Consider the following 13,177-nt stretch of genomic DNA (forward strand, 5'->3'; position numbering starts at 1 on the left):
TCTCTCTCTCTCTCTGTTTCTTAGTCTGTCTTTCTCTTGCTCTCTCTGTCTCTCTCTCTCTCTCACATACACACACACACACACACACACACACACACACATCCTCCCTCTTGCTCCGGGCTTATTTTCTTTCTCTCTCCCTCCCTTTCTCATTTCCCCCTCCCAGGTTCTGTGCAGGCAGATGAGTGTCACAGCTGTAAGTGAGGCACAGAGCAATAAACATAGCGAGCCAATTTCCAGGACGGCAAGAGGGGGCACTGGAGGTGACAACAATGACAAGCCCGTGCTGCTGACAAGTTTTAGGTAAGGAAATATATAAGCCTCGACGCTTGTATTTCTGCATGCTTGTGGCTGAAACATTGTGCTGGCAGGCGAATCTCTTGGTAGGGAAATATTCCGCGAGGGCACCGTGCGCGCTGTCACTTGCCTACTTGCCCGTAAACCTGTGTTCTCGGGGCTTTGTGTTACTGGAATTATCATCGGAGGTGAGGTGTGAGCCGGGCTGGCGGAAGGGTGAGCTGCTTTTTATGTCTGTGTGGTGATATTTATCATGCTGTTGAAACGTATATCTGGAAAAAATTCTGTTTGATGATAGTTAGTGATGTTTTGTGCAATGTGAAGCATATGGCCGGGCAGAATTCAAGCGATGCTCTTTCATTCTTAATTTGTAATTATTTTTACATTCAACTGTACTGAGGTCAGAGGGTTTTAAAAATTAATGAGATTCCCTGTGGAGTTCCAACAGTAATATCTACGTGAGCTGCCACAGAAAGATAAGATTAAGCTGGCACAGTTATACCATAGATTTTGCAGCCTTAATTTGAACGTACTCCTTTTGAAACATTGGGTATGTACAATAGTTCATTGGTATCGATGTGATTTAAGAGGTGAGTCCTTAATTTTTTTTAATGACCAGGAGACGTTCAGTCCAAATTAGACTGCCCAGGATGAACACTTTGTGTGGAAAGATTACTAAAACTTCATAGATATCATTGTTAGGACAATGGAGAATATCCTGTACTTTCGAGGAAATGACAGTACGCCACATGCTAAAACAATCTGGAAATGCATTTTCATTTTAAAAGGTATTAAAAAAAAATCTCAGCATGTATTTTGGGTGAAAAATCGCTCTCACGAACAAAGAAGCAAGGGGACACATAGATGAGAGTTCTTTGTCATAAAAATGAGTCCGGGGCATGCATTTAGGAGGTTAAGTAATTTTTACATCCTCAATGCCCCACAAAGGGAGTCTAGTAGGATAAGTTCCAGGCACTTAAAAATGTACTGAAAACTTTCATTTCCCACAATTTAAAGACATTGTTTATGTTCCTGATACTACACATTGTTTAAATGAGGGGGACTGGAAAGCAGTCTGAATATACAGTAATCGGGGCTAAAGATGTTTTTTATGTGGCTTCCCCATTTACAAGCCCCATTCCGAGCTTCCTGTGATATATTGTTATGTAAATACTAGGCAGCCCGGGAAAGCAGTACTATGGAGATTCAATTTACTTTGAAAGTTGTTCATTATAGCAGGGATGAATGTTATTTATTTGATGCGATTCAAAGGCTGGAAATGACTTTTTCATTGTGGCACCTTTTGTCATGGGTGCAGGGTGATCTAATCTTTTTAATTTTGGCTTTCACACCAGTGGAGATGAAAAGAGATCTGAACTCATTTATCGGTTGCTAGGTCCTTCTGGAGGCCCAAGTTCTGTTCCTGGTTGCTATGGCCAGTCTGACCTCAATCTCTGTGGTTTTGGGGACTTAAGCTGTTTTTTTTTTTTTTTTTTTTAAATTGAGAATCATGTACCTTGATTTATGTCCAAAATCGTGGCTAAAAGTCTTTGTCTGCGAGTGGTAAATGGTGCCGACCAATTCATCAGTTCTTACAAGTAAACACTGCTGTCCCGCTAAAAATATGTTTTGTTCTGAGTTAATGATATGGAACAAGGCATTCTCCACAAGCAGCTATCTTCCATTGTGGAGGGCCCCTGAAACTTGGAGCAAAGTGGGGGAAATTGGCTTTCATTTTCTTGTCCTTTAACATTTCATTTGGGATCGCCGCTGCGGCTCTAGGTGGACTGAGGGTGGTAGGGTAAGCCTTTCATTTCCTTACCTTCTCTCTAGCTGGGGCTGCCTTGGGAGCCGGCCCTCTCCCGATGCCTGCCCTGGACTGAAGGGAGTGAGAAGTCAGGAGTCAGGAGTGGTTTCTCTGAAGGTGTTGCCTCTGCCTCACCAAGCGCTAGGGCACCATCAGGTAGCTGTACTGGCGCTCGGCTGCAGGCGACCCTTGTCATCTCTGGGCCTGGCTGGATGGTGGAAGGAAAGTTGTGTCCAATACTGGCGACCCCCGGGAATGCTCTGTGTGCCTGCTACTTCATGATCCCCGGACCTCCTCCCATGCTAGACCCCTGTTAGTGAGGAGCTGCGGTGATTAAGGGCTATGGAAGACACAGCCCGGCTCAGCAGATGAGCCCTAATACATTTCCTGTCCCCTTAAAAACTGCTAATTGATGGATGATGCAGGGAACATACACTCTGCTAATAAGATGATGATGAGAAAATAGGTATCAGGAAAGGCATTTATTGCTTATAAGCACCAACTGCGGCTTTTTAAGTAATATGCTAATGGTTTTTATTCTAAATCGGTCAGCACTGAGTATCTTCAGAACACTGGGAGCCGTAAGAAGTGACACCCTCTTCGAATGGAAAGGTAAAAATTCAACATTTTTGAAGGGGCAGTCTTCAGACGGTTTCATGTACGCCTCGCCAGTACCATTAGAAAACTGCTTCCTAAATGTGACTATTAAAATGTGAATTATTTTAATATAAAAGGTATAAGGAGAACCACTGAGAGAATTTTATTGTTAAGTCTTTTGCGAAAGCTTTGCTACCTTTTGTTAACAAAATGCGATCAGGTACTTCACGTGTTTCTTTCTCAGCCTTGGAAATACACAGCTTCTTTTTATTTCTTTAGAGAAAATGATCATTTGGGAAGTTAATAAAAACAATCTTTATTTTATGTAGATTTGATTCCCAGAACCAGAAAATTACAAGCCAGGGTTGGGTGATGTCAAAGGTCACTTTCATCTTAAAAATTCTTCATAAAGTGCGAATGTTCGGGAAGAATGCCTAACGATGCCTTTATTATTATAATTTCACTTATTTGGTTGATGCCTAGCTTTCTTTAGTTAAGCAACAGTCCAAAGTTCTATATTCCTGTGTGCAAGTAATAATTGTGGCTGGAATTAATTTTCAGATAATTCATTATTTAAAGTTTTTTTCTTAGACTGATACATTAGGGCTTTGTTAACTGAGGTTTTGCGCAGTTCAACTTGTGGCTTCTTTGCTAGGCATTCTTCCTTCAGGTCTTCTTGAAGGTAATATTTGCTGAGGGTAAATTTCATAAGAAATATTTAATTCTAGGTATCTGAAGACAGATACTCCCTGGTATGTATCTATGTGTGTATATGAACATATTTTCATATAAAATGTCTTCTAAATTTCATGTCTTGTTTTGTTCAGCTATTATTTCAAAGGACTTAAGCGAATATGGGATAGCGTTCCATTTCCCGAAATGATTAAATTCACTCTGAAGAATCTGGGGAAAAGGCCTATAATGACATTTTGATGACTTTCATTTTAAGGTGTAATAGAAATTGAGTAAAATATTTTAATAGCTATTCTCTTAATATCTCATTCCAAAAACAATGTTTTTATTGCTCATTCTAGCTTACCATTTTCTAGGGCTAATAATGGTGCCTGGTAATTGTTTCTTATATGGAAGTCATTTTCTCCTTATGTAAAAGTTATTTCAGAAAAGTCTTCAGGCATTTATCTCAGCTCGAACAACTGCATTTAATTCTTGAGATCAGACAGTATTTCCAGGTTGCTTCTTCTCTAATTTGGTATAGTATTTCCTGAGGATAATTAGTTGTTTCTTAAAGAAAGGAGCACCTGATATGCTGAGCTATAGTTTAAAAAGGAAAACCAAGATGATATGCAAGTAAGAAAAGCTGAGGGAATGGAAGGAATAAATACCAAGCACTATCACAAAGTGATTTTACTTTGCTTTCCACGTGTAGCATGTTTTTTAAAATTTAAAATTGGACTAAGTAGTAAAAAAAAACCCTGCATGTAAATGTACAGTTGTTGTATCTATTTGTATTGAATACGTAAGTACAGGCAGATACACTTGCTATGATTGTACCTAATATTACCAGAACCGTCACTGCACCTCAGTTCTTTCGGGAGCTGTACACACAAGTAAAGCTAATCACAGCTTTTAAAGAATAAAATCTTTTGGGAACTGGAGTTGTGACATATTAGATCAATTTTCACGTAAGTCAAAATGAAATTCTTACATCAGTTTTCTATACAAGTTACACAAAGCCAATAGTTTCCAAAGTGCATTGTTCAAAATACTAATTAAAAAACTATTTTATACAATTTCAAATAATTAAAGTATTTAAGGTGAGAATACAATATCAGTGAATTAGCATGCCATTACTGCAATCCTGTATAAAAATAAAATTAAGCTCACGTGTCTGATTATTTTCTTCTGATATTTGAAAATATCCTGAAGTTTGCTTTATTTTTGTAATGAATATACCTTTCCAAATATTGCCATAGAGCGATTACTGATAATTTATTTCTGCCTATTATAATTTTGGTTTTTGTCTTTTTGGCATGCCATAATTTTTTTCTGTAGCCTAGAAAATTGTACTGACGTTAAAGCTACCTATCTGGCCTGCTTGTCTGAGTTTGGGAGGGAACCTCAAAACTTATTTTATTAGAAATTTTGTGTGAAGCATTGAGATACTGAATATTATTTGAGAGGTTATTAGTAGGTGGATTTTCCCAGTAATAGCAAGTTCCTTGTGTAATTTAATAAAGCCTTTTTTCAGTGATCTTAGCTTATTTTCCACAACTTCGTCCAGGGCATTTATTGTAGAGTTAACTTGCAGGGGCAGGGCCTTCTGAGATAGCTAGTGAAGATATCACCCCAGTAGCTGTTCCAACATGTTGCAAAGGGTACATGATCATATTTTATCTAGAGGTTTCATATTTAATCATCTTTGCAATCCAACAGCAAATTTTAATTTGTATTGCCATCATTTGGGTAGCTTTTGTATAAGTGATACCAGAATAGTTGAAGAAATAAGAGTTGTGTTAAAAATCTGACGCCTTTGCGTCACTCACTAATAATTATTCAGACTTTTGCCTGTATGTGAAAATTGATTTATTTAATGATGCTTATGATCTCTTTTTGTACAGATGGCCTGTGTATACTTGTAATAACCTTGAATCCATCTGAAGTTGTTAGACTTCACGATTCTCTTACTACACCAGTGCATAGAACTTTTTGGTTCCTTAATAATAACTATAAGCCATACATTTATGTCCTTAATGTTTCTTGACATTATTTAGCCACAGTGTACTTCTGTTGTATAAACCCTTGAATTTCTTGTATTTTTCTGACAATTGAGGTCACAGTTCAAACGCAAATACTGAAATATACCATTAGAATTGGGTTCCCTTACAGGCAGGAACATAAAGTCACACTCAGTGGTCGGAACATATGGCGTGCAGTTAATTATAACAGCCTGAAGATTTTAACATAGTTTACTGAAGACATCTTTAAAATATTGGATTTCCAGGAAATATTTGAAGAATTCAATTTGCTAGATAGAAAATTGAAACACGGAAATCAAATACCTTAGTTTTAAAAAATTTCCTCCTATATGGATTTAGAAATTGTTTATTCATTTAACAAACAATTACTCAGTGACTACCATGTACCATATTCTTGTGACTTAGTAGTCACTATGAATTCAATATCCAATATTATTTGCCTGATTTTGTGTATTATAGAAATTTCACTAGTTGTGCATACATCATCAGCCAATCACTTCCTAATCTTGTCATTTTGCATCCTATATTTCTCTTGTCTGCTCTTTAAAAGGCTTAAAATTATATATATATATATATAAATTTATATATATATCAGTTTAGAAGAATATGTAGATCAGATAGCCAAAACATTCTTTAAAAAGCTATGTTACTGAAATGGATTTAAATATGTTGTCTGCCCGGCGTGGTGGCGCATGCCTGTAATCCCAGCACTCCGGAGGCTGAGGCAGGAGGATCGTTGTGAGTTTGAGACCAGCCTGGGCTACAAAGTGAGCTCACAGCCGGCCTGAACTGCATAAGGAGACCCTGTCTCAGAAAGACAAAAATAAATAAATAAATAAATAAATAAATAAATAAATAAATATGTTGTCTAAATTCAACCCCTTTGCCTCCATTATTCAGGTCCACAAGGCAGCAGACATTAAATAGGTTGTACTGTTTTTAACTCTTCCATCCAGTGCTTCTCAACCTGTTTCGAGGATTTCTAGTTATCATTATCAGTGGCTAACGTGTACTTTCTACATCCCAAACAGTGGGCTAAGCCCTTTACGGTTGTTCTCTAACTGAATCTTCTCAGTCACCTTATCAGAAAGGTGACATCACTGTCCTGTTTGTAGATGAGGAAACTGAGAAAAGTTTGAGAAGTTCAGTAACTTCCTCAAAGTCTCAAAGCTAGTAAGTAGCTGTAATGAATGAAATCTTAAGTACTTTAGGTTCTATTCATTTTCTACCCTTCAACAACTATTTCTGATTCTCTGTGTTGTTCTAGGTTTGCTCTAGAAGCTCCATAGAAAGTTGTGGCTGTAACAGGTCTTAGAGCCCTTAGCTTTACTGCCTTTAGAATCAAGGTGTATCAGAACTACTGTGATACTTTCATTATGTTAGTTCCCTCTGCATCAGGGGTTCTCCAGAGCCAATAAAGTGCAGTTATTAAATGTCAAACTTTTTAAACCTGTTATCATTTGAGCTCACTCTTTCTTTCTAACTGCACCACTGCCTGTTACTAAATGCAAATTGTACACTGGAAGGCTAAGTTTCTCACTGCCGCCACGAAGTTTGTTTTGGATTTTCTTGGATCATTCCTGCACTAGGAACAATTTTGTCCCGGCTTCCTCAAAGTCTCTATCCTCTGGTGGTCTGAGTAAAAGGAAGCTTGTCTTTGAAACAAAATCCTAAACATTCTTTTATTTGCATGGATCATTTGATTCATGACATTTGCAATAGCTGAGGCAGTTGGAGGCGTCCCACCTTGTTGTGTCTGTGTTTGTGGGTGTGTCCAGCTGGCAGGTTGGCGCGGAGCTCCGGGGACCCACAGTGAGAGAAAGCCAGGGAGAAAAAGGGGTTAAGACTAGAAGGTTTGGGAGAAGAGCCCTGCTGCCTAGCACAGAGCCTGGCCCTAGGGTACACAGTTAGCACACACTGGAGACAGGGAAGAGGGCAGAAGGGGAAAGCAGGAAGGACAGGAGGATAGCTGTAGGGAGCTTGCAGGGAAACAGGAAATAATACTCCCAAATGCATAACCCAATGCCTTTAAAAATATTAGCATTCAGGTGAGAGACCCTATTATGGAATATGTAGATAGATATACAGTCATCTTTACCTTTAAGTCTGTTTTTGATTTTTGATAGAGTAAGTTGTCACCTGATAGAAAAGATGTCCCTTTTACCAACATTCACACCTTTGTTTGAAATGAAGTGAACTTTTGGTGTTTTGAAAAACAAGTGCAGTGGTGTTCACTCAGGCCCACAGTCTGACAGGTGCCAGCTTAGCTTCCTGTACCCCCCAAACCAATTTCCTGATCTATTATAAAGTTTTGTTAGTTAACACTACATGTTGGAATTTTATCAATAAAGACCAAATTCAACCTTCACATATCTAGTGTGTGTCTCCTCTGTTAGCAAGCAGCTTTCAGGGTTAATTTTATTTTTCCAGTGGTACTAAAAATTGTAGTCTTGAAATCGCAAGATAGATAGATAGATAGATAGATAGATAGATAGATAGATATTGCAGATGCAGGTATTTTCTCATGGGCTCTCAAAGCAAGTTACTAAGGCAGAAATTTTATTTCATGTAGAGATCCAAGTGGGTATTTCTTAAAGCAACTACTACATAATGACTTCTATTTGTAGCCTGTTTTATTATCAGTAATAACTGGATTTGCAAATGTAGAACTGAATATGGGGCTTACTTTAAGGAGATAGCACTTTACTTATTATACATGTAGGGCGTTGTAATTTTTCTGAGTAAAAAAAGCTGGGAAAGTCATTTCCTAAACCAGTGAGTGTAACAGGTGTGTGTACTCTCTAACTTTGGGCGGTTTAGGCCGCTAGAACTGCTCCATTCTTTAAGAATTCCTGCTTGCTAGTTGAGTTTCGGCCACAAGGCTTGGAGCCATCCTGCTATAAGAAACAAGGTCTCTTTCCACTGTCTGCATTGTAATAGCAGCAGCTGAACAGCTTCTGTGAGTTCCCAAACTGAACTGTGCTCCAAATGCTTATCTCATGCTGTGTTGATGTCGGAAAAATGCACGGGACGAGCTTGTCTCCCCTTTAACCCCAACTTCTCACGGTCCTTTCATTCTGACACTAATTTCAGGCATGAACCTTGGCACTCAGCTACAGTGTGTAATTGTTGGTATCTCACTGCCACCTGGGTGCACAATTGAGAGCAACAAATGGAGAACAATATTTAGCCCCTGTGATTTGCCATAAGAACACGCCACATGCAGTTGGAAAGGGAAATATTTAATCAGCCAGTTTTTTCACTGCAAGCCCAATCAGTTAAGTTGGTGGAAGATTTTCTCCTCTCAATTAACTGGATGCTGTCTCTTTGTAAAGATAAAGCCTTTCCTTCCTTCTTCAATTCACATCCATATGCATTTGGAGGCATTGCCTCTTAATGTGATGTATAGTCATGCTCATTTGAATTCACATTGCATAATAATTTGAATGTACCAGGAAGATATTTGTAAATATGCTAAGTTAATAACTCATTTTGGCCAGAAGATTAAAAAGGCAAAAAGTTTCTGGAGGCCTCTGATTTGTTGGTTGGCTGGGGACTTAATATGTAAAGGCTGTAAGTGACGCACGAATAATACCATTCCATTTTTAGACATGTTGTATGATGATGCTGTTGATCTTTAAAAGAAATTCCATTTGGTGACATTTACAAAAATAGTTTCTTGTTAGCAGCTTTTAATTTTAATTTAAAAAAATATTGAGAATGGTAGACCGTTCCCGTGACAAGGAAGTTAGCCGGAGGGTGTACCAAACATGACGGAAATGAGGGACAGACGATGCTCATGTGAGGTTGTGCTTGTACTGAGTCCAAGGAGAGAGTTTTGACAAGCAGGGAAGTGATACGGCACAGATTTATCTGGATAAACAGGCACAGTGTTTTAGAGACTGAGGCTTTTTAAAGTTTTGTTTTATTTTTTAACCTGGTACTTTCAAAGCACTAGAAATAGTTGAACCCAGGGTTTGGGAGAATTCATCTTAATTCTGATAGTTCAGTGCCATGAAGTTCAATCCACTTGACTTCACTCAGCTACTCATTGGATTTCTAATATTTATGAACACTTTAAGCTCTTCATGTCATTTATCACTTTAATGGTATTATTACTTTTGTTGTATAAATACAGTTAGATACGTGGGTATAGGTGACAGTAAATTTCTGGTTCTTTCCTGTGAATCAAAAAAAAACATTTTTTTGGAGACAGAATGTGTTTACGTGGTTCAGGCTGGTCTTGAACTTACTGTGTAGCACATGGTGTCCTTGAATTCACAGCGATCCTCCTGCTTCAACCTCCCAACTGTTAGGCTTATAGACATGCATTACCACATGAAGCAAAAACAAACATTTTAAAGAGTTCAGAAATTTTATGTAGTCCAGGAAATTTTATTTTTTCCACTCTAAGTTGGATAAAACTTGGTATAGTGTATACTCTGTAACTGATATATCTTTGACCTGATGTTCATGATTATTGTCACAACTTTGGAAAGATTTATCATCATTCATTCACGTAATTATTACAGTGTCCCCTACTCCAGCTTTTATCTGACCAGTGTTACTAAGGCTCTGTAAAGAATTTTATAAAGAGACAGTGTGATCCTTCCCTCATCAACAATAGTATAAATGAAGAGAGAAAAAGAACCATAAAGAACTAATTGGATAATATAGTGAAATTACTCAGCAATTATCTTCTGTACTGTGAAGGGAAAAGCGATTTCCTCACAGGTAGAAAGCAATATTAACAATCAAATATAGCTTTTAGGCTACAAATATTGGTTCAGATTATGTGGTATAAGAACAATAATAAGAATATTTAGAATAAAGGCTAGATGGATCTCAGGATTTTCAGTTGATTTCATCAACAAAACCACAAGATTTTTATTCTATGAGCACTTTGGAAAATTTGGCTCTGTTGTACTTTTAATAATTAAACAATAAAAACTTACAAGGACCTTCCTTTATTAAAGATTGTAACAAAATGTCAATGGATGTATTTTGGACCTGGAGGATTAGTGGAATTTATTGTCACCCTAGTTATGCTTCTTGATATTCTTCTAAAATTTGTACATTAATATAAAGAGAAATGGTTTTAACAGAGTTAACATTGTTGTTTATGCATCTATCTTTTGAAATATTTCAGTTTCCTTATTATCTTTAGAAGATGGGCTAGTACATTCTATGTGATGGAAAAGATTTCAAACTTTAACATGCAGGATCAGGGTGTGTAATCCCAGCACTTGGGAGGCTGAGGCAGGAGCTCTACTGTGAGTTTGAGGCCAACCTCGGCTACATAGTGAGGTTAAGGCCAGCCTGAACTACCCAATATGACCCTTGTCTTAAAAAATAGAAACTTTAATGCTCATGGATATTCACAGCCCATCCTTCTTTCGCTGACCAAAAAAAAAAAAAAAAAAAAAAAAAAAAATTATGCCACTTACCCACACAGCCAAAAAACATCATTCCAGATAAACTTAACATTAAGCAAGGAGCTTTGGAACTGATTTAATTCTCATTTTTTATCTTGAATATAACGTTTTAGGGTTATAAGGAAAAACAGTGTTATTGTAGCCATGTCTTTCTCATCATTTTCTAAGAAAGCCAGACTTCAACTGGCCAAACACTTTTTGCAATTTCACTTCAAAGGTCTTAAAGTTTTGCCTTTAGCAAAAGCCCATGAGTGATTTAGTTCTTCTCCTTTTTTATCTTGTAGAGGTTGTATTTTTTTTTTTTTTTTTTTTTTGTACCCAGAATCGAACTCAGGACGTTGCGCTTGCCAAGCAAGGCACTGTGCCACTGCACTGTATCCCTGGACCTGGAGTTTGTATTATGTAGCGAGCAGAGTTTTGGCTATTGCTGTCCACTCTACCCAGAGAGGGAAAAATTGGGTAGAAAAATGTATACGCATCCCTATCTGATATCTCCTATGGGCACTTGTGGCGTTTTTCTAAGGAGGGAAGAATAGATGTCCTCTCTGTGAAGACAGGGAGAGGGCGAGACAAAGGACTAAGCATCCCGAGGGAGCACCCTATTACACGAAGAGCCTTGCCCTAGACACTCCTCGGAAAGAATCAGGCAGAAGCACGCTTCCTGGGTCCACTTTGAGAACAGGTGGTAGTGTCCCCTCTGGGATGTGGCACTCTTGGGGCTCAGGGTCTTTGTGAAGCAGAACGTTCCTTCCACCCACCTGAGCAGGTATGACAGCAGATTCAGGACACAACTTCTTCCTGAAATGCCTTTGCCGTTCCAACTTAAGGAAAGCCCCTCCTTGCTGTCTGTCCGGAGCTGCATTACCCTTGCATAGCCTTTGCAGAAGGCACCTCTGAACTCCCAACAGTGTGAGAGGGATGGCTGGGAAATTCAATGGGATTCCTGTCCCCGGCCACCCACTCCTCACCCAGCGATGTGGAACAGAAGGAAAGGAGGCTAAGAGGCATTAGTTCTGACCTGTCTCTAGCAGTGCATGTTTAGGCTTCCACTGTTTGCAGAAAAGAGAAACAAAAACAAAAAACAAAAACTTGAGAAGGTAAAAGTATTAAACATTGGAGAGTGTGATCCATGATCAGATTTGTAAATCAGAAGAGATGAAAAATATTTGGGGAAAATCAATATTTTTGAACTGTATATTCATCTCTTTGCAGTTTTCCTTTCACTTGCTGGATCATGCTGCCCAGCTCTCTCTCAAATTCAGCTTTAGTTTGGTTCAGAAGTGAGTGTGTTTTAGAGCAGGCTTCCTGGCATCCTTTGCTCTCAGGAGATGGTACACCTCTTTGGTACATCCCCAATGGGCTTATTCATAACAATTTAACTTGAGCATACATTATTCACCACCATGGAGGTCTTTACCCCAATAATGTAACCAAAATGTTTTGAATAATGGTGCTTTTAGATGTGCTTCCTAGGCTTCCTCTTAAAATATTTAAATATAAAATCCAGGTTATAGCCCTAAGGCCTTGTCCCGGGGCATAGAGCCATTTTCCTGGATCTCCGGGGAATTCATTTCTCCTCGGTAATTAATGAGTTTCAGATTTTCAGGTGAACGTTCATTTCTCTAGGCTACAATGACTCGTCCTGGTTTCTGCCATTTTTTTATTGGAGTTTTGCACCCTGTGATTTGAGGGTCTCCATTGAATTTTGAGAGTCTAATATTTTGAGATCTGAGCACGCACTTTGAAGAGAGAGCCATTAAAATACAGGCGTCCTTGTGTGATGGCATTTGAGGATCTTCTCAGCTGGTATTTCCTTTTCTTGTTCACTTCTAGGCTCAGAAGCAGCAATCTTAATAGCAAGAAGTGGATAGGATCTAGAATCAAACCAAATCATATTAAAATCTCAGCTCTACTATTTTTTTTTTTTTTTTTGAGATAGAGTTTTAATACATAGTTGAGGCTGGTCTTGAACTCATGATGTACCCCAGGCTGGCCTCAAACTTGCAGCAATCCTCCTGCCTCAGCCCCCTGAGTGCTGGGATTACAGGTATGCACCACCATGCTTGCCTCTCAGCCCTAGTATTACCATGGGCAAAATGCCTCATATATTTGAAACATATTTTCTTCTTTTGAAGCAAAGACTCTAATACCTCTAATATTTGGGGACTATTTCCCATATGTCAGGCACCATAATGACTAGTATGATAAGGAAATTTTTAATATTATCTACCATTTACTATAGAGGTCTGAAGCACGAAAGAGAACCCATCCCCAAATACTTAAGTACTGGTTAAGGAGTGAGTCTCTGTATGTTTTGGATCTTT

The 13,177-nt window shown here is 38.4% G+C and overlaps 1 long non-coding RNA gene across 2 annotated transcripts in view; it reads left to right on the plus strand.

Moving 5' to 3' along the window:
• The first annotated feature begins 200 nt into the window (after positions 1 to 200).
• The window catches only part of LOC102013686, a 28,823-nt gene continuing 15,846 nt past the window's right edge, over positions 201 to 13,177 (plus strand). For both annotated transcript variants that reach the window (XR_259425.1, XR_259426.1), the window contains exon 1: positions 201 to 303. This is a non-coding gene — a long non-coding RNA (uncharacterized LOC102013686). The remainder of the gene's footprint in view (positions 304 to 13,177) is intronic.

This window comes from Chinchilla lanigera, unplaced genomic scaffold (genome assembly GCF_000276665.1).
Source record: "Chinchilla lanigera isolate Chin_1 unplaced genomic scaffold, ChiLan1.0 scaffold00004, whole genome shotgun sequence".
Lineage (NCBI taxonomy): Eukaryota > Metazoa > Chordata > Mammalia > Rodentia > Chinchillidae > Chinchilla > Chinchilla lanigera.